Source organism: Ooceraea biroi, chromosome 1, assembly GCF_003672135.1.
Source record: "Ooceraea biroi isolate clonal line C1 chromosome 1, Obir_v5.4, whole genome shotgun sequence".
NCBI classification, from domain to species: Eukaryota; Metazoa; Arthropoda; class Insecta; order Hymenoptera; family Formicidae; genus Ooceraea; species Ooceraea biroi.
In genome coordinates this window covers 22,437,538-22,456,736 of record NC_039506.1, presented here as the reverse complement: position 1 = coordinate 22,456,736, position 19,199 = coordinate 22,437,538, and the positions used below count along the sequence as shown (strand labels likewise).

The 19,199-nt window shown below is 43.7% G+C and overlaps 1 protein-coding gene across 9 annotated transcripts in view; it reads left to right on the top strand.

The window, feature by feature from the left end:
- LOC105283503 (teneurin-m) overlaps window positions 1–19,199 on the top strand; it is a 603,501-nt gene that overhangs the window by 139,640 nt on the left and 444,662 nt on the right. Inside the window, exon 1 of one of the 9 annotated variants that reach the window (XM_026972360.1) lies at window positions 4,939–5,196. The exons of the other annotated variants lie outside the window; for them this stretch is intronic. The gene's annotated coding sequence lies outside the window, so the exon portion shown is untranslated. Of the gene's footprint in view, window positions 1–4,938; window positions 5,197–19,199 lie in introns of those variants that run through there. 9 annotated transcript variants of the gene reach the window in all.

Sequence of the window (19,199 nt, the reverse complement as noted above, 5' to 3'; positions counted from 1 at the left end):
GGTTTTATTCCACTATGTTTGTACGAAAATATAGATTACAGTTATTCGCAAATGCATTTCGCAGCTGTATTTAGAAGGCAATACGATCGTGCATCAACACAAACGCAATTCCCTGTAATCTCTGCTATCTCTTGACAATATTAGAAAATGTGTGTCGATCTACCATATATGTAAGATACTTCGCAAATACATATTGTTCGAGACGTTAAAAGAGTACTTCCTCTTACTGATTTATAAGTGTCTATTATATAACTATTTTGAAAACGCGAATGAAAAATTCAACGGAGAGTGCCCCGCCGCGAAGATCAAACTGTATCAAGTGATGTACTCTGGCGAGCTATAAAAGTGCTAGTATAAAATTTTTAAAGCCTATCTTTACCATCCGCCATTGTAACAATGGACTGCAAAAGTTTTATTATCTATACGCTTATTGATTTCCTTTCCAGCCGACTTCAGGAAATGGCGACGATATACACGAGCAATATCGCGAATTGAACCAGTCATGGCAGCGATGCACTGGTGTCACCGATGCACTGGTGTCACCGATGCCACAGACGATATTTTTGGTGTCGCGCACAAAGCGTGCGGTAACGTTTGGCGCGATAAATATGACCGAGAGTTGCGCCGATGTGATGCGATCACGAAACTTCGCGGCGCAGGTGGTCGAGACACCGTTCGGCTTTGCAAAATTGTCCGTAATTTTATGGAAAATGTCAGGGGGAAAAACGCGCGGCAGTACTAACGACAGGTGGCGAATGCTGCGAGTTACAAGTTACGTGAAAGCGCGAGTTAAATTGGAATAACTCGTATAACTGTGTGGAGAATTGTGTGTTCTCTTTCTTTCTCTTTCCACACACATACACACACACACATATCTTTTCTATCTTTGTGAAATAAAGTTTTGAGCCATAAATCAGTTTAATAATCGAATTGAATTTAACTAGTTGATACGTGATACATGTGTGCTCACGCGTGTCGATGAAGACACGACAAAGTCTAATGGTAGGGTAAAAAGGGCCTCTTCTCTCTCTCTCTCTCTCTCTCTCTCTATCTCTCTCCCCTGGGGGTTGAGCCACATTCAGACTGACACGGTAATGCGCACAAATCCATTTAGCGACCGCAACGTCTCCATCCGAGGGAGCAAGTAGAAGAGATTCGGTACGAAGGAGAGAACTAGAGAAATAGGCGCGGGTCACACAAGAAAGACAGAGAGGGAGAAGGAGGCACGCGGTAAGGAAGCGGGAAAATCTCTTGTTCCTAGGAAGAAATCCCCTTGATGCACCCAAGATGCACGTCTTCCGTCATTAATGACTAAGAATACCGCGGCAGGCAAAGTACTAAGGACGCGTTGCGTCTCGCGAAAGTCTCTTCTTCCCTCTACATTTTGCTTAAGGAAGAAGCGCGCACGATCTTGAAATATTCCTGGGGCGACGACGACGCGAATGTCTCTCAGTTAAACTCTTTATATGCCGATTGATGCGCTGCATCAATGAAATAATATTTAACGGAAACGGAATCGGAATAAGACTTTAACATACAGCAACGGTACGCGCGTACGCAAGACGGAAGCTTGTGCTTAATTTGGAACTCGAGACTCCTTGCGATATTGTCGCAATGCGCATTTACGACGTGAGGACTCGTTAAATTCAAAACTTTATTCCCCTCGTTCGTCATCCTCGAGGAAATGTCATCTTCCGAAATCCCATCTTAGAGACGGTGTCGTGATCCTGCCGTTTCGGAGGTGGACCCTCGCCCTTGGCGCCGCGACAACGAAAAAAACGAAAAACGACGGGGGCGTGTCAGAAAGAGAGAAATTGCGCGAATTATGCGAATTAAGTGAGCTCGCTGAGTAGTAACAAAGCTGCGTAATGAAGATACCGTGGAAGGCGCGCGCGTGGCGCGGAGGAGACCGCGGAGGGAAAACGGTGGAAAACTGGAAAACCGAGGCGCACGGAAGCCAGGGAATAAGGAGTAAGGTGAAGGGTATAAGGCGAAATGAAGTCTGCGGGGTGGACGTCGAGGAAAAGAGAGACCCGGTAAAATTCTTGGAGTCATGGGCGACGAAAGAAAGGGAAGACAAGAGGAGGTGAGGCGGGTGGACTAGAGTTGGGGTGGCTGCAGCACGGAAAGTGAAAGAACGAGCGGACGGAAGACGGAGTGTCGAGGACGGTTGTGTACCGCTACTACCGGAGAGGGTGGTATACACGGTGGTGTAGGTGACTCGCGAGAACCGAATGAGAGACAGAGAAGAGCGAGGAGTCGGTGCCGTTACCGCGGTATCGTCCTCGTCGTTGTCCTCCTCTTCGTGTGAGAGAACGTTCTACGTGCGTGGCGTGTGCACGTAGAAATGGCGAACGGTGCGCGCCACATGCTGCTGCCTGCAGCCGATGGAAATGTAAAACCGCGACAAGTCTTGGGGAATAAAGTGGCTGAATAAAATACAACTAAATCCCCCGTCGCTCGCCTGCACGCCGACCGTGGAACTCGGATAGGTTGAGGCGGGATGCGGCGCAATGCCGCGACCATCATGCGTTACCGCGACGGCTGTGCCGCACCGCCAGATGAAACGGCGAGGAAAACTTTCTCGTGGGAATACGTAACGAAACTGTGAACGCGCGGGGAACAGTAACACCTATTTCGTCGTGTTTCGCTGCCGCGCGCCACTCCTCGAACATACGATTTATTCGGACTGATTGTCTTTGCACATGTGTTCTCGCTCGTGCACAGCGGACATACATATTTTATCTTGCACTTTGTAGAGAATTATTATTAAACAGCATTATGTAACAATGCGGATATAAAATATGCGTGATGCGTCACGTATTTGAAAGGTAATTAATTCCTCGCGAATAATTCGGTCGAAGATTTTAAATACTTGCTCGCTGCGAGTAGCGATAAGAAAGAAGCGTTACCTGCTACTCCAATAAATTACTTAATTTATTTCTCACGGATTATCAAAATGTTCGTTTAAAAGTTCGGGGGTGGCTCGGCCTGAACTCGGAAATGATGGAAACGGTTCGCAACGTCGCATGGAAGATCGTCCTTTTCGTTTCTCTCTCCGTAGGTAGCTATTATATATACTCCGGACGCGGCACCTTGGGTGACCGGATGCATTATCTGCCTGTTCGGACAACGTGTAAGTGTAATTAACACACCACCGTTCATAACGAGGACAATGTACGCAGTCACACTAATGAGAGCAAATTAGCTCGTTTGTGCCAGTTTAGCTTCACCTCCTTGCCGCGCCGCTTTGGCGGCCGCGTGTCGGGGTGTTCTCTGTGCGGTCAAGAATGCAAATTTGGCCGTTTCGTGCACGCCCGTCTACTCCTAACACGAATTTCTGCCGAGCTTCGTTGACGAATTCGGTGTTGCAGACAGTTGCCGCGTACAGTTTCAAAATTCATGGTCCACGTAACTGATATCTTAGAAGCCGTCTGGATTTGTGCAACTCTTGGTAATATTGCAACCACGCGACTGTCATCAATTACGGCTTTAATTACCTACGTAATTCTCGGATGATTATAACGCGTGCTTGAATAATTTTCAAAGAAATGTCTGCTAAGTGTCACAAAATTATTTGATTTTACGATAAGAAAATGAAACATTTCTGTGCTACCTGGAATATTACGCGTCGCGCTTTCGCGATACGTCTAATTATTGCACAAACCCAAATGTCTGCCTCATTCGCTTTTTTATCCGCCTCGTCCGACTGTGCAGATAATCTAAATACTCATTTTGTAGTCGCCGGTTTCCTCAAGGTATGTGAGAATGAAGTCGAGAGGCGGGTCGAATCGATTTTAAATAGAACTGTTCACAAGAATGGACGTTTCGACGAGTATTGCGTCTGGTATTTTCTGGATTTGCATGGGATCCGAGCCATAGCAGCTTCTCGAATACGTGGGTACATATATTTCTCCGGGCCGACCGATTTGTTATCCCGGGCCGAACACTCTTCGCGTTCCGAGCAAGATGCATTGACTGGACATATCGGCGAGAGTGGTCTGATTATAAATTACGCTGGGAAAATATTTTATTTCGCTTCTGGTTCACATTCGCGCACACTTGATGCAATTATTCTCGCTCGACACACACGCGCGATTTAATGTAGAGATTTTACACGATATTGTTTGTGCATTTTTAGCCTATATTCTTGCTTTTGATACAATCATTTGTGCTCAACGTGCATTTCATATGCAGATTTATATGATACCGTTCGTGATATGTAAATAAAATTTATTATTCGCATTATCGCATTACACGCGTGTTTTTTCCATCACGTAATTAATCTCCGTTTGAGTTTTATTCGAAATGAGATACATGGTATAGGGAATCTTTTGGAATAAATCACCGACAGTCTCAAAGGACGGTGCAATATCTTAGATGTCGATTCCTTTGCTAGTTGATTTTAGCTCTCTATCGACATTCTTGAAAGGTGAAATCCACATCGGGCAAAGACTTGTCAAAGGAACTTCATAGTGGAAACGGAAACAAAAGCGCGGAGCAAAGGAGAATAAATATTCAGAATATCCGCAAACAAGGAAGGTTTACGATTTTATTTGTAAAAATTGTAGAGTTACCTCGATCGCCATGTTACGAGCGCTCTCGCGTTTCTTTGCTCCAAAATGCCCCGAGGGACGGAGACGCGGCAATGTGTTATAGAGCTCAAAGAAGAAAGACTCAGGAAAAATGTAGAGACACGGTAGTGCAACTATCCAACGGACGCTAAAGATATGAAAAATGGACCGTGTTCAACGACGTTCATAGTGTTATAAACGTCTTTTATTATTCTCGTTTAAACGCCATTATTTCCCCCCGCCCCTTTCCGAAGACGAATAAATTTACCGTCGAATAAATTTCGTCGTGCCGTGGATAAACTTTTGCTTCCGCTGCTCTTTAATATTTCATAAACTGATTTATTGCTTCAAATTCTTAATTTTCTTTGTTGTTACGGTGTGCATGTATATTTCCACGTACAAAGTACACGAAATACAAGAATAAAGCTCGCCTTATACTTGCCCTGCATTCTTGTTCGCGCTGTTTTATTTTCTGCATCGTTCTATTGCTTCTTTCTCTTTTGTCCTGTCCGTAGTGCTGCAAAAAGGGTCGCAGCGTCGCAACGTTAAAGTGCATTTCACCTGGAAGGAACTTAACAGTAATGGCTTGCATCGTTTCGTCGAAACAAGCATTGATCGTCCGGTAAGTAGTTGCCAAAAGCGCCGCAACAAGTCCACGATCGCTGAAACAGGCAGTGCAAGGCATAAAGTTTCGCAAAATGAGAAACTGACAATTCTACAAAATATCTTAGTTTTGGAATTCTATTGATGTTCAAATACAGACATCGAAAGAGGAAAGAAGATGTATTAAATGGATTTATAAATTCATCTGCATTTTCCGAAGCCTCTCGATGCGCAATTCATTACTTCCCATCCATTCGGATTCGATCCACTTCCGTTCTGCATCTCAGCCAGCGCAGTCGCTCTGCGCGAGACTGAAGGTATTGTCCTCGAAAATTCGCTCGAAGGGATACTTGATGCTTGCGTAATGACGCGGTCCGTGGAAGAGGATACCTTCGCGGGAGGCCTGCAGATCTCCGGTCGGGTTTGCAGGCGGTCAAACCGCAGTGTCGGATTACGGCACTCTTGCAGAGACAGACGATAGCGAGGGGAACAAAAAAAATGAAAAGAAGAGACAGAAAGGTTGCAAAGTGAGGACGAATGCGCCGTCTCTTCTCTGAATCTGTCGACGGTGTTCCACGTCGCCGTCACCAGCGAATAAACACCGAGTGCACCATTCTCTTCCTGCTCTCCGTCGTAGGCGTTACCTTTATGCCAATAAAGACGTTAAGCGGGATTGTTTCCCACTTTTCTCTTCTTACGCTCGGCCGGCATGAATGACTCGTTTCCTTGGTCGCTTGGACTCGCAAAGCGTGAAACGAGTCGAACGAGCGTACTCGATAATCGAGCCGGTTGCGCACGCCTCGTCGTCTAGGCGTGTTAATTGCGCTCATTATCGACGTAGATGGAATACGGAAGACCGCTCTCTTCTTTTACCGCCCTCTCTCTCTCCGTTCTTCTCTCTTTCTCGTATACGTGCACGCGCACACACGCAATATTTTTGATTGAGCGATCCTTTTTATATCACAGCTAGCAGAAAAGAACAATGGAATCGATCAGTTTGTCGAACACGTTGGATGCACGCCTTGTAAAAGCACAGCGGATTAATACGCAATTTAGTTTGATGAAAATATCCGCCTCAGATGTAGAACGCGCAGTCCATCAATCGATTAAATATTTTATATCCAAGAAAGCGCGCTACGGACTCGCACTTAACTATAAATACACGTCAAAACTGTCTGTGACTCTTTAATGAATAATTTGCCTGAAGGTAATTCTGTACGTACGAATAAAATGTTTTGTGAGATTTTGTGAGAGGCACGCATATTAAAACCGTTTTATTTGAAATATATATCGCTCGTGATTACTCGTTTAGACGTAATCTACACATAGTCAATGCTCGCGTTACCACAAAACTCTCTCACGATCCCATTTCGAAGCAAATTCAGAATTTTCGGGAACGTCTCGATTCCCAACTCAATTCGACTTCGAGATACCATCGCGTGAGGAGTGCGAAAGGGCGTATTCCATAGTGAATACAAAGAAAAGTATCTATTTATACGCTCCGTCGTGGGTACCGTTTATTTCAGTATTGGCGTGATCAAGGAAACCAGAGTTTTAATTTCCCGCCCCAGCGACTCGCCAGCCGGGAAATCAATGAGAGTTAGAGAGTAGGGTAACGCCCCGGCTTACCCTCCAACGAAAAGGAATACGTTGTTAGATGAACGAACGAATCGTGGAAGGAAGGGTAGAACACGTGGTAATGGAAAGAGTACCCGTCCTTGCCAAACGTCTGTTCAAGTAGATACGTAAATGCGAATCGTGTTTGTTTTATCGGTACAGCCACCTCATCGAAACGAAATAGATGGTAGATCGTGAGTAGATTCTCGCTCGGAAGCATCCCACTTCTCATGGAAACGTTTAACGTGTCAAACGACAGCTGGTCGCGCCCAAGAGATATCTCGTCGATATTTTTATCTCGATACTCGGTCAAAGGATAATCCTTTCTTCAGGAAAGATCGGTCCGCGTCTTGGGACTGTTGGTAACTCAGCAGATCTTCTGGCGCGAGCGAGAAATTTAATCGCGACTCATTCGTACGATTAAATGTCACTGGTGCGCGAGATACACATGAGACCAGGACGCGGGGGAGACGAAGACAACGGCGTCTCGGGAAATGAAAGGGTGCAAGATCGCGCGAGTGGAACGCGTCGCGTACCGAGCGACGATTGTGCGAGAGAGATGAAGGGCAAGAGGAGAAAGGGAAAGAGAGGATGGAGAACGAGAGACGACGGGGACGAAGGGTAGATCAGCAGGGTCCCAGATTTCCCCAGTGATTGTCTCGCAAAGTCTCGCGGAGTCTCGTCAGACCATTCATCGGCGACGTGCCGAGACTTCGAGCCTGGTAGGTAGACTGACGAGCCCTCCGCTAAACCGTCGCCCGTCCTTTTTCGACCTTCGGAGAAAAGAGGAGATGGACCAGATCACCCGACGCAGCTCGCGTGTGTTTTATCCCGTGCGACCCCGTCTCTCTCCTCTCTGCACCTACCTGCCTCTCTTTCTAGCATCCTCTCTCGTCTTCCCTCTCGCTCACGCACCTCCGCGTTCCACTCTCCTCGTCGTTCACCCTTTGATGATGGAATTGCCAACTGGCCGATAACACTGATTGAAAAAAAGGCTCGCACACAAAATCGAATTTCCGGCTACGAGCACCCCCGGTATAGCGGGGACACCGCGATACCGATTGCTTTGATCGTCGCGCGTATACAACCCTCCGTTATGAAACCTCTCGCGACCGTCCTAAAACTTGCCAAAAATTGCAGTCGCCAAGTAGATTTTTCGTGAAGCAATTCCGATAGTGTGCACTCGTAAGTATGATACACTTTGTGATTGCGTTCATATGATCATTCATGATTAACAGTTATAACGAAATGTAATGATTACAGCGTTGTTTCTATAGGACCAGATTATTACGTCATCGACACTAGTCACACACATTTCTCCATAAGTCATCCCCACGAACAACGTTCCTCTTACATTCCCCATCTGATCGCCGTGACGTTTCAAAACTGTTTGCTCTTGACGGATCAAACCGAGCATCCCCTTTTGATTAACGGAGCTGAGCCAAAGAAGCGATTTACATTTTGGCGGAACGCGGCGAGATTTGCGAAACTGGTCGGCGGCCGGCAGCGCGTATTAATTAGAGACTCGACCTTAAAGTACCTGTGCAAGGCTCGGCCTTAAAGTACGGCGGCCGCGGTCTGGCGAATTCAGTGCTCGGATTTCACGTAGTCAGACGCGGGTTTAGTGCGCCGTGGGGGTAATTATTCAAGCGGCATCCCTCGTGGCGAGAGAGTCACGCGAGGGTACGGCGGCGGCGGCAACGGCGGCGGCGGAGGGTGTGAGTGAACCGCCCTGAGAGGGCGCGAGACGGCGTGGCGAGAGGGATGGCAGGCAGGAAGGTTTCCGAGCGCGCGTCATCCATCACTCTGTAACGTACGCATGTACCCGCGAGTGCCCTGAAATAATTGAGCGAGAGCGGCGGAATCGTTTCTTCCTGGTAATGCCAGCGACTGAAATTTCGCGCCATGCTCTCGTGCTATCGTCTGCGAAAAATCCGACAAGTGAAAAACCCGGCAAGTTTTCATCCGGCGGCCCATCTTGGAAATTTTAATGCGTTTATTCGCTTCGACCGTTATAATGTCTGCGAAAGTTAGTATATTTCTCCAATGTTGGATGAACTCAGTTATGACGATCATACGGAAAAGATGGCCCTGGGCTATAATTTCTCTAATAATCGCTAAATAGGACATTAATTGTATTGTACTTCTTTAAAAATAATCCATACTTACAATACTTTATGTACGTGCACTATTCGAAATAACAATTACGAGTACTTATGTTGTGAAAGATATCAAAGTGAGAATGTTTTTACTTTCAACTGTCAAGAATCACTTACGCAGTTAAGGATTGATATTTCGGATGCCTCGTAGAGGATGCTAGCATGTGTGTGTGAGTGTGAGGGAAATGGATATGAGAAAAAAATAGTATAATTTATGCTTGAAACAGTATTTTTTTATTATTGTAAATGGGTTTTACAACAGTTTATCAAACACTAGAGCCAACAGCTCACAATCTATAAGTTGGTTTCCGTTGAAGTAACCACTAGCGGATATTACATTTGACATATCTTTAGTCTCCGTTACAGTGGATGTGATATTCGAGAATTGTACGTACTTTGCGTCGACTCTTTCGACGATACGATCCAATTGATCGAACATTAGATCGATGCATCGCGCTCCACGTGAAGTCCGGTAGAGTAGAATAATATGCCGGATCGAGAACATAACTTTTAACGCAGCTATCGTAAAAATATTCAAAGATGTCAGCTGATAACAACACGTCAGTTTTCGAGTTCAATGTTTTTTCTTTATTCACTAATCCCTACTCAAGCCTAGCGGACCGGCGAGTTTCACATCTTCCTCGCCAGAACAGTCGAGCCAACCCGTTCCACGACCAGAAAAGAGGATCAGTTTGCAACTTCGGAAGTGGAAGCTGACGCCCTTGGATATCCCTACACTATGGACGATAAGGTCGCCCAGACTCTCACTAACTCCCTAGGACATACGAATACGGAGGTACTAGTCCATCTCACTTGCTATCTCACTTGGGTCCCAGAGCTGATCTCGCCGCTTCCGTCTTTATCAGCCCAGCAATTGCGCGAGCGATCTACGTAGACTGCCATACAAACAAAAGAGGAAGCCTGCCAGAGCAAGCCAATGACTATCAGCTACGGGACGCTGACAGGAAGTTGAAGTACGGACAGCGAAGAGAAGCAATCTGTGATACGTTTCTGTGTAGGAACAAAACAACTTCATTAGAACTTAAACAGACAGTCAAAGAGAAAACTATACTTCCAAACTAAGGATGGAGATAGATGAGAAATGCAATCACTGCCTACCGCTCAGGACTGCTGGGGATGAATCTTGGTCACCCTAACGGAGCCTCATATAAGTTATTACGAGGGAAAACTATAATCTCGCAACGCGTTGCAAGATGCCCATTATATCTACATGCCATCCGCGAGAAGAAAACGCATACAAGAGCACCTGCGTTGCAACGTGCCTCACGGCGCACGTTATATTGCTTTCGAGACCTGCCAAGATAAAGCGAATCCTCCGTCAGGGCACGCGAACGCCACAACCACAATTGTACATACCCTGTATATATTGAACTCGAATAAATCACTCTTACAATTAGAGGTGAAAAGCTGAGCACATCATTTTCCTGCGCTGATCACAATAACATATCCTCCACAATTATTATTGTGGATAATGAGCAATAAAAGTAAATATTAGGATTTCTCACTTTAATTTCGTTATGGTTTCAAAAAATATCGTGATATTTCGTAATTGTTTAACTACAAAGAATAAAAATCTCATTGATCATTGACATCAATTTCTCGATATTGCAGTGTTTTTTGAGTTTGTAATCTTAACTTTCTCATCTTCATCTTCATCCCTTCATTCTTATCTGCATTTTTATCCTGAAATCTACTATTTTATGGTATTTATATGCTTTACCTCCTTATTCTTACTTTCTTTACAATTCTTGCATTGTCATTTGTGATCCTACTCGATTGCCTGCTGCTACTATTGAAACTGGAACTTTGACGACACTGGCTGCTTCGGCTCTTCTGTCGCTGTAGATGGTGATGGCTGTCGTGTTGTCATATTGTAGTGATACTTTTGCAAGAGAGGGTCTTTAGTAAAGACGTTACTAAATTAAATAAGGATGAAAGCAAATCGATCTTAATTCAATTCGATTTTGTCGGATGCTCTGCTACATCCAGCACTTGTTTATGTTTCATACATGAAGAAAAAACATAGAGGAACAATGCGATTATAAAGCAAACATAGAGAAGTAATAAGAACGACATAAAAAGATTTTGATTGCAGCGACGAAAGAATCACAGATGCAAAATCGTAAATAAAGAGGGTGGGAGGTAGGAAAGGCGATCGTAATACCAAGTGGTGAACGGTTCGACTTCGGTAGTACTTTGCTAGCTTGATTTTCATTATTCCGCGGTCGTACGATTAGTATTCCGTGAAAAGAAGAGAGAAAACGACGAAAACGAAGGGGTGAGAAAAGGAATGAGCGGAATAACAAAAGCAAAAGAAGCGAAAGGGGCGGGAGATTGAGCGTAATAGCGCGCAGAAAGAAAGCAGAAGAACAGGAAAAAGCGAACGCCAGAGTCCGTTACGTTCTGGTTCGAAAGCGCATGCAGCTACGCTTTATAAAGCTGCCTACGAAATTAAGAACCTGTAAATTTGCGATCCCGAATTAGTATTCCCCCGGACGTGCCTCTTCGCACCGTTTGCGAAATCGCTGCTGAGTGGAAGGCGCCGGCGAAACGATATCGAGTCGAGACGAATACAAAGGCAAAGCATTTGTGTCGGAAAGGCGAATAAGGGGAACGTAAAAGGGGGACGGCAAGCTACCTTGGTGGATCGACCAAAATGGTAAGCGTAATCCTCTTTTTGGGCCCTTTCAACCCTCCGCCGCCTTCTTCTCTCTTTTCGCTCTCCGTTTGCTTTCTCATGTGTGATACGTGCTTATTTTCGGGGAGAGGTAAGTTGCGAGCAAATACATCACAATCGTCGCAAGTATCGGTAATAATCACATGCGAACATTTTGTTATTCAGTAACGATTTCAGAAGCGTATGAATATTCAGTTATATTATATGTAAAGGGAAGACAATGTTTACTTGTTTTCATGGAGCCAGCAAATATCACCAAGTTGTTCAGGCAGACAAACCTATCAGTATCGAAGATCGTATGGTTATGAAGCGTTTCAGGAACTCATTAAAGTTAAGCCAGAATATCAACAGCGTCCCTATAAATTTCGACGAGCGCAACGAGTAAAAAACGAGCCACCCTCCGAGAGATAATCGCCGAGAAAAATATTGCCGATCATTCCCGCGCTCGGCGACGCACCACCGTACTCCATTGCTCAACCGTAGCAATATACTCGGCGCGATATGTCAGTGCTTATTCGGAGGTCCAAACCTGCAATGGACGGAAATAACGTTAATGATGACGGAAGCACGTAATGAGATATTGCAGACGATGATAAGCTCGTATATAACAGATCTAGTGTTAAAATAAGAGCGCATAGATCATTATATTTATGTTGCACCGTACGAAATCTAATCAAAAACATTTTGAGTTAACGATTATTTTGCTACGACCGAAATGACTGACAAGATTAAATGAAGGAGATTAAATAAAAGTCGGAATATCACAAACGTCACTCGATAATGAAAATTAAAGGAACTTTTTCATTCAGAAAAGCCTGATGCTTAATTTTATTAGCTTACTGACATCGTTACATCGTCACAAACGAACTTCCGTTCACCGCAATTCGGGCTGTGATAGAGCGAAAATTATAACAATAAAGGCATTACGTTCCGCGTATCCCGAAATAATTGAATATGCGTTGGAGTGAATTAGCGGTGGCGTTGAATTAAATATAAGACGCGGGTAAGCCTCGGGGGTGGATCGTCGGCGGTACTCGCTATTAATGTCACCAGCCCTAACCACGGGTCATGGACACCGTTGGAAGGGTGCATTCTTAATCAGGTATGCCTTTCGGTACACCCGCGCGCCCTAAACCGAACGAGATAATAAAGCTGCATCCGCGGGAAACCCTAATAACTTTACGAAATCTGGCTCAACTAGTTAACGCGGCGCATCCAATATTAATGATAAAAAGGTAATGCAATGTGGAAACACCAGTCGTCATGCTTAGTGGCACTTAAGTACTGCAAAATAATTTTTGCACGTTTTAGGAAACTATTCTTTAACCTAAGAGAGAGAGAGAGAAAAAGGAAAATAAAAATTGATCAGACTTTATGTGGCATAAGAAACTAACTCCAATTTACTGTTGCTACAAAAAACTCCTTTCGCTAGCATAAATTTTAATAGCGACATAGAAGTAATCTGCCAAAATGTTCCACACTGACATCATTCATAGAAGAAGAAACACTCGCGAAACAGATCTCACCCAGCAATATACCGTTGAGATTTATTATCGAAATATGCATGTCAAATTATATTATCATATAAAAATTTGGTTTCTGGCATTTTTGCAATTAATTCAATATTTAATCTAATTCAATAGAACGTGTTCTCTGAAAAATAATATCACTGCGACAAAATATTATATATTATAATTGGCTCGCGTCTGAGGAATGTATGCGGTCGTCGAATTCGGCGTCCTCGGCGTCGAGTTGGTAATGAGATTCCTTAAGAAATCACCCGTTACTGTGCGAATCGCGATCAGTGCGCTACAAATCGTACCGTGACAAATTTACTTTCTCCCATTCGCGCAATCCGATGGGACAACCGCGTCGGCGGGGCGCGCGCGCGTACACGACACAAAGGGTGAGCGATGATGAATTGGATGCAACTCGCATCCCCTTGGCGCACCCCTGGAGGGTTCGTGACGTGTCCAATGTACGCGCCCGGCCCCGTACGCCACCAATATACATATATATTATATATACATGCATACATATACATATATACATACATACATGCATACGTGACATTTGCTCGCGTACGCGATTTCGTGGGTGCGCGGCTACTTAACGATTCGCCCGGTTTTTGCTCCCGGTAGTGACTCACGTTCGCACATGTGCCGCGCAGCCGCAAGCTAACGGCCACGAGTCGGCGGATTCTGAAATTAAATTACGAATTACGAGTGCGCGGGTATATACGCAAGGCGTCTTCGAAGGGGCGGTTTGCCAGACTTTACGACACGCAGTTACTTCTTGAGCGGCAGCAGCGCAACGTTACAGTTGGGGAAGAGACTTCGAAATGTCTCGCTTACGAGCCGACCTTTGCACCCACCCTAGTTTTTTTATCCATGGTCGAGCCGGCACATGCGGATTTTTCGCTGCGGCAACGCTCTATAACGCTCCACTTTTCTAGAAAGTTTATCGAAACTGGGAGCTTGTATCGAGGGTGTGCAAAAATTTGTTGGATCGCGTGTTTGTTGGCTCACAAAATGAGTCATTTTACAGATATAGAATCGAACAACTTTAACTTTGAAAAATATCGAAACTCAATAAAGATGGTAAATATTATTTCAATTACTATGGCATATATTGTTTCATCGCTGTTAATTAAAAGAATAAATTAAAATTCAATAAATCTTTGCAAACTGTTAATACACCAGTATTTTATTAACACGTTGATCGCCCATCGTAAATCGAATGTGTTTCCTGCGGGGCCCAAATTAAATAGTATTAAATGTTTGTATTACAAATGAAAACTGTTGCAAATTACTCGTAAAACTCCTGCGTAATTGCATGGAAAAAAGCGTCATCCAATTGTGAGTGACGGGGCCCTTGAGGAAACATTGCTATCACCCAGATTTTGGTGACGTGACGATCAACGTGTTAAGGAGTTAGACTACTGTAAAATTTAAAAAAATGAAAAAAAATTTGCTTAAAGAATAGTTTAGAGTCTTATGAAATGAAAAAAGTCTGAGATGTAAATATAAATTAGTTTTTGAATTACAGAGCCTAAAGTAAACTCGTATACCTGTACCGAAGTACATACGCCGGGCGAGCTTTCATGCGTCAACTATGTGTAAAAACGGATGGGTGCATGACTTCGTAAAATGAAAGAAGACACAGAAAGACTTGGCGGGAAAAGAAAATTAACATCACAATTGATAGCCGAATTAAATGTTTATTACATTTATTTATTAGCAGTCAGAAGAAATAAGGATTCAATAGAAGATATGGACAACACCTCAGCATAAATTTTCTACTGACGATAAACCACAATATGAGGACTATCTGTCCAGATAGTTGGTGTACTTAGCAAAGGCCAACAATAAATTGAACACATATACTCACAAATTAGCACTATCTGATAATGGTATAAAAGCAATATGTTATAAAAGCACTTCTATCTACGTAGAACTTAATGTAGATGATTTGTTAGAACGTTATTTGAATGATTTCACTTGAAATTAAAATGAATTAAAAGCTTCAACTCGTTAATTTGATCCTTTGTTCCAAAAAGAACATTTAACTATGTTAAAATCGTATAAATTACTGCATATATTGCAGCTAGCATATTTAATAAGGACTACTCAAGTATCCTATTAATGATGGATACAATGAATATTCATCATAAGACCGATTGCCGTTACCACGTGCGAAAAACTAGAGGAATAAGTTTTCATCGCCGAGAAGCGAACGTCGAAGTATCAAAAGAAAGTCAAATCGCTCGCAGATCTAATAGATCAGTTGCAGAAAAAGCTGCACTTGAAGCAGAGAGTCCGATTTATGAAACAGACATGACAGATTAGTAAGACAGAAAACATACATGATAAAATAGTTCTCTAATTTTAAAAGCGTTTTTCTCGAAATTACATTTTCCAAAATAGTGTGCAAAGTCGAGCTATATTTGTTCAATTGCAATAAAATTTTACAGCTATGATCGTTATAACATATGATTCGAAGAGTCTATTGTAGTTTTCAAGAAAAATATTATAATTTTTTTTCAATCGAATTATCTTAAATAAATAATAAATGTCTTCAAGAGTTATTTGATAGTGTTTGATTATCACGCCTCTTACAGAACAAGCAGTCTCGTTTGACAACGCGATTTTGACAGTTTCTTGTGAATTCGGAGAAATTCTCATATTCACTCGCACATAAACTCTATAAGGGCCGATAATGTACGTTCGCGTAATGCAATGCAGCCCTCAGCGACGCTCGACTTTAATGTCCGTCAGTCGTTAGATTGATGTAGCAGCATCAGTCGAGTATTAACCTGAAATGAGCGTATAATGGCGGTGTCGGGTATTTGATGCCTGCGCTCAGGACGGAACGTATGGCGCCCGCTTGTATGCAGGTTCTAGGATATTGGGCTTACATTATATACGCCGCTCACATGCGGTTAAAATTAAACGATATATCGATATGCTGGCGTATCCGCATGTATATCACGTACCACGCTGCATTAATATATGCAAGAATAATATTCGAATTTCACTCGTCACGGAATACATCTGCGTCAATCATTTCAGATAAAGAATTGTAGTTTGCACAGTGTCTCCACACGTAACGAAAAATGCAAAGAACGAAGCCTTTACATAAAAAAAGGAGTAGGAATTTAATTATAACACGTCGATTTAGCTGATTATTTGGCCAACGATTATAGAGCAATCAAATCAGTTTTGATTTTCGGTTTGAAATCGCATTTTTTGCCAGTTTGGTGCATTTGAAATAATCTTTTGAACTGTTTCATTTCTCGAACATTTTGTTTTAATTGATTGCTCTAATAGATCAATAAATGTTGTCGCGTTTGTAGATGAAGAAGACCGCAGACTTATTAATAGTTTTTAATTGTGGGTAAACTGTATTTCATGAAAACGCTTTTCGTTAACGTGTTAATCCGTTGATATATTATATACCGATTCCCCGAATCTCCAGATCGCTTTTGCCAGGTGCTTGGCCAGACGGAAGTCAAACTGGGTTCAAAATGCGCCCGACTAGATCGACGCACAGTTCGTTTCAACGCGGTTTCTCACAGCTTGTACGTTCTCGTTTCGGAGAACGACGGACAATTGACATCGCGATAAAGATCCGAGGAGAGCGCAAAACGATTTCTCCCTTTCTCCTTCCCAATTCTACCGTTGGTAGTACCTGCCGTAGTGTAAATACGTATAGGATCTCGAGCATGTATTTGTACACGTCCGACGTACCGCAGCCCGGAGAAAGGTCCCGATTCTTAAAATTCCCGACGCGGGTCCCCGGCGCCGCTGCCTGCGGCGATATTGGAAAACCTATTCGGCGCCTTCTCATCTACTCGACGGCATTCAGCGGAAACCGGACGAAATATTCGGACGCAATTTCTTTATGATAATTCAATTTATCCCCATCGAACGCGCGTGGTGCATCGGTCTCGGCACTCCATCGTAACGCTGCGCCATATCGATACATGCCGGACGTACCTGCGTCCCAATGGCCTGCCGAACCTTTTATTCTGCAAATGGCCGAACCTTATTCCGGCTCGTATATTGCCCGCTATATCGTCCAGCAAAGAATCCCACCCGCCTTTCGTGAATTCATTTCGCGAGCTTTCCGCGAGCGGAGCGCTTGCTTGCTTGCTTGCTTGCCGCTCGAACATTCATGAAAATTGATCGATCCGCCCGCGGCAAAATTTCGCGCACGAGATATTCCCTCCTTACCGGGCTTTGAGATGTTTATTCTCAGGCACGCGGCGGTAATGTTTTACTAATGTTCAGGTTAATATTTCAGCTGATATTTGAAAATCCATTACTTTGTGCTCTTCACTTTGCGCTTGCGTTTTCGCGAATCGATGAGGCAGCTTTCAACCCGTAATAGAGTTTCTAAGGTAGACTTTTTTATTTATATTAATTTTGTCATAATCTTCCTTTCTTTTTCATTACGTAAGTTTAATCAGTTATTGGTACATTATAGTGTTTAATAATTATTTACCGCGTTTTTTATTGCGTTATCTTATTACATGTTATTAAAATCGTGATATAAAGTGCGCCTTTTGAATAAACTTCAAAGTAATACTAAACCGATTACTGCTTCAACCGCGTCGGGGAATACATTTCCCTGGGTATAAGCTTGAGGAACTTTCCGGAAACTATATTTCACGAGTATATGTCTCTCGCGGCGGGGCCAGAAACAATCTCCTAACAGCAGTCCGCGCTTCTTTCATCGACTGTTACTTCCAAACGGTTGACCCATTCGTCGAGCTTCAGTGGCGTATATATATTTCGTTCATAATCCATCCCGTATCAATTTATCTTAAGCGTATCGAATCGTATCCGTGAGTGTCTTTCCCTTCTCTTATTTTCCCGTTTCCCCGGCCTCCTCCCCATCTCATCCCGGGGCGTCCTAGAGCGCGAGCGACGTTATCCGATTATTTCCGACCGCCATTTTCCACGGCCCCACAATGCATCCTTCGATTGCGACGAGGCTCGATTGTATTTTCGTAAGTGATATTTGCTGAGAAAACTTTGGCCACTTCTCTCTAATTGTTTCTCTCTCTCCTCCTCTCTTCCTCTATTTCTGCTCCCTTCACCTCTCCTTCCCTGTCTCTCAATGTCTCTTCCCGTGCAGAGAGCGAAATCTGCCACGGTGAATAAATATTCCCGCATAGACGCTGGATAAATTTGCTTCGTCGCCGAAGGATCGTGATATTTTGTTCCACGTTGACATGCATTTTTAACACTTTCATCTTCCATCGGAAACCTCGAGTCCTCGAAGGGAATAATGGTACCTGGGCGCCTCACACTTGCGAAAACTGTTCGTGAAACTTTAAAAAACATTGCCGAGACGTGGAGGGCAGGGGCTGTTGACCTCGCTTTGAATTGTGTTTTATATTTGCCGCGTGTTAATTCGCCGGAAATTTTCCACGGATCAATCCCATGACTAAACTATCGCTCGGCAGCAACGAATATGATTTATCACCGTCTCTAAAGTTTGACGAGACGTCGTAATTAATTCCGCGATACTCGAGAGGCATTCCAGGCACTTCACTGTCGTGCATTGCCGGGATGTTTGCTAATAGGACGCATTCACAGCTCGATGCGCAATTACGGATAATTTGAAAAGTCGTATCAATCGCACGAGCCACTTGCATATTTTCCAGACCGCTACGAGCACCAGTAGAAAGAGTAATACAAGAGGTTTATTATCGGCTGTATAAATCGGTAGCAATTATGTTGGATGTTAGGAGAAGATTACAACAGTTACGGCTTGCCTACACGTCGAATAAAACGCGTCGTATATGTGCCGTTATTAGAGAGCCGGGGTGCCGTTTTGTATCGTAAGTCGCTAATTAGTTCGCCAGATGGACAAACCGTTTGTGGTAATATTGGCTCAGTTAGCTAACAAGTCGTCGTATATTACGGGCTTCTAACGGAATTTAACGAACGTCTGCGAAGTCTTCCGCGTTTATATCTCGGTTCCTAATTTTCAGAAAAGCAAGGACAAAGAAAAAAGGTAATGTTACTTAATCGCTGA